Source organism: Haliotis rufescens, unplaced genomic scaffold (genome assembly GCF_023055435.1).
Source record: "Haliotis rufescens isolate VD_foot unplaced genomic scaffold, xgHalRufe1.0.p SCAF_19, whole genome shotgun sequence".
NCBI lineage: Eukaryota > Metazoa > Mollusca > Gastropoda > Lepetellida > Haliotidae > Haliotis > Haliotis rufescens.
Window position 1 is genome coordinate 14334402 of NW_025963879.1, and position 3689 is coordinate 14338090.

The window sequence follows — 3689 nt, forward strand, 5'->3', positions numbered from 1 at the left end:
CGGAATGCTATGGCAAGTTGGCGAACGTTATCGAAAGACACCGCAATCGGAACCTCTCGGACAATGTGGGCTTGTATCTCACAGAAAAATAGATGCATTTCGTCAAAGACTGGATTATCGGCCTATCCAAAATATTATCTTTTTAGTATCATTCTTCCTATTATTTGTTTTCAAACACTATTCATTTTATAATATCTACGTCTTGATTGTGAATGTTTCTAAATGTTAAAAGGTTACTTTTACGTGGCTTTTTTTTCCAACTTCAATTAATTTGAACGGGTTCGTAATCCTATTAAATGAATATATCCTTCGTCTTTTTGTGGAGTCGTTGCCACCTACAACGATGGAACTATTGTAGAGGTTAGGATATATCAGGTCGATGTTTATTTTCTTATCTCTGTCGGTTCCTGAATTATATATTAACACAACTGAATATATAGATACAGGTTTATTGAACTAATACTCGTTCACACTCCCGCCCACAACATGCGCCGGTACAAATACACATGAGATTCCATTCTGACATGAGTACAAAAGATTTCTGCAGAGAACAGAAAGAACAGATCCATCTCTACGTACGGTGCCAGGATTGGAGAGGTCAAACGGAACGCCAAGTACATATACCGCGTAAACCCCAGTTGTTGAAATCTTTAGATCTATTGTTAAATGATGTTCAGACCAAACTGTATTGAATGTGTCTCTGGTAAATTTTTTAATCTTATTGAAACTCTGAAAAGATAGCACAACCAACTTCATCTTCTGTGAATGAGTTTGTCTCGGTCTCCATTTTATTACAATAAACAGTAAATAGTGTCTATATATAATTACCTTATACAAGTAAACAAACAACATGCAACAGTAATACATTTGACTGAAACATTGTTTACAAATAGTTGTATCATTCCAGAGTTTCCAGGGTTTTTTATGCATTCTGAACACACCAAGGGACCAGAATAATTGATATCTCTGAACTTTGTGTTATTTTGTTAATTCATTTTGGAAAGTGCTTCCAGTCTAGGTCTAAGGGCTTGGCGTGGGAGGAAAGCCCGACGTGATTGAGGTCTTAGACGTTTACCCTTTCGGTGAGACCCACAAGCATGACTATGAGCTGGATTGTGATCTAGGATTCGAACTAAAGACCAGAGGACCAAGGGACGCAACTCTGATTTGTTTTACGCTCCATCTTGCTAGAAGCCGAACTGCCAAGAGAGATGATGCTTTGGTAGGATTTCTGTCGCACTAAAATGGGATATAGATTTAATCATGGCATTTAGTTTACATATACTGTTTTCCTAGAAACGAAAAGAAATGAAACTTTTAAGAGTTTCGCAGTGATCGATGGAGCTGATATTTTGTGTAGATGATAATGATCCTAAATTTGTAGTTGACAATGGCCATTGTTGATAGTATTTCAAATATAAGATATATTTCATCTCAGAAACTGCTTTATACCTTTATATGCTTTTTATTTAGCAAATGAGATTATACTTCACGTGAATGTTTGTGACCATAGACAATTTAACAGTCACAGTCTCTGAACTTGATGGCTACATATTTCACAACACATACAAGGTTTACTCGCAAAGTTCGTAGCCTCACAAATAAAATCGTTCAGAATAAATATCGTTGACACATTCATTTTTAAATATAATTTATTTCAATACTCCGTCCAGCGATGTTCCGGCTTTGTTACTCTAGCCCTTTTGATGTCTTCGTGTCTTTTGTTCATGAAACATGTCTTCATGCAATAATGTCTTTGGCGTTTTCAACAGATGCACACAATTTGACGTATTAATTTATAAAGTGGTGATTCTTAGCAAACTTTGAGCAGTATATACTGCCAACTCGGGTCTGGTGCCCCTTTGAAATCTAACCACGTACACCTAATGCTGAGCACATATGAAGTTCACCTATATATATAATTTATATTGTATATACAGTTTGCGTATTACCTTGGTATATTTGGCAAAGTACCAGAATTATTTGCAAATGTGATCCAAAACTGATGTAGCCCGTAGTTTGTAGATTTGAGTATTCTTATATACACGACCTGGTTTTTCATAATAACATGCAATAACGTGCGATGAACAATTGTTTAACGCCGCACTCAGCAATATTCCGGCTATATGACGGCGGTCTGTTAAACAATCGAGTCTGGACCAGACAATCCAGTGACTGATGAATCATGAGCATCGATCCACGTATTTGGTGCTCACGTGATTTGATGCATTTCGCGATGTATAAGACCCGTTTTATCACATTATAGATCTTTATTATCGATCAGATCGTCCTGATTGGGCGCCACCATTTTGTGCGAAGCAAACGCAAGTGATACGAGAGGTGGAATCTGATTGGTCCATAGGAGAGGCTTAGAAGGGACATAACTGGTAATAGCCACTGGTGGCGCCACGATCGAGCCCAGTAATTCCAGCCTAGTTCGGCAAGGGTGGAAACTGGACTTTCAAAGTCAGTTAACTCTCTTGCCCTGGGAAGATGCACACACACACACACACGCACGCACGCACGCACCCACACACACACACACACACGCACACAAGTGCACACATTACCCATCATATAATTGTCAGCCCATTATGCACCTGGAACTGGCAGTTAGGTATACTGACAATCTGGTCAAGTTAATCCCACCATGATAGGCTATGTGAGACATTACTAATTCCTTCACTACAACCCGCGTCCCAGACTATAGATTCACCCAAGCAAGTAGTGGAGTGCTGCGGAAACCACGGTAAACAATTACAATGGCGAGTCTACTGTATACATGTGTACCGGGATCTGGGCCCTAGACCGACACAGGTAATCGTTCCCTTACAACTGCCAATTTATAAACGTGTCAGATTTCAGTGTACGAATTAAAGGCGCGACCAGGTTAAGACACTGAATTATACACACCAGGCATATATTCTGGCAGGTACTGATATCTAAATGCCTCAGGACGGTTGCCGCCTACTTTGTGTATTGAGGCCAAGTAGTCATGGTTTGGTCAACGTGCACATCAACAACAATTGCTGAAGGATGACATTCATATCGGTTGCCTAAGATAACATCAAACGTCAACGAAAGACAATAACCCGTCTCAATTATCCCCCGAAATAGTTTCCATTTTGCGTAAAAAAAATATATGAATGGATCACTGAAAATGAGTAAGGGCTGCAAATCAGTGACGTCACAAGGTGCTCGCGAAAAGGGTAAGTAATTCCTGCCATGCAACGGCGATCTTTAAACAACCCAGACAAAAAAGTGATCGATGGACCAGAAAATCCAATGACATTTACTGATTTTGTTGAAACTATAGCTATACAAACGATATGTTTTTTATGTGATTTGTATAAGTGCAGGGATAAGCAAACGTTCAACCTTTTATGTCGTTCTATCAGTAAAAACTGGTACTAGTACACGTAAACTATATATGAAATCAATACATAATTCTTTGATTAACAAAACCCAAAACATTTGATATAAAAATGCTTTGGCTCATTCAAAATTGCAATTGTCATTTTATCCCCTTGTTAAATAAAAACAAATTCATAACTTAAAACAATAAACAAAATCAACAACAACATCACAAACAAGACCTACACACGCCCAACCTACATTTACTCACCCGAATCAACCAAAGGCACTACCACTTCCATATCGGCGTATATTCACTTATATCTTGGAATGTA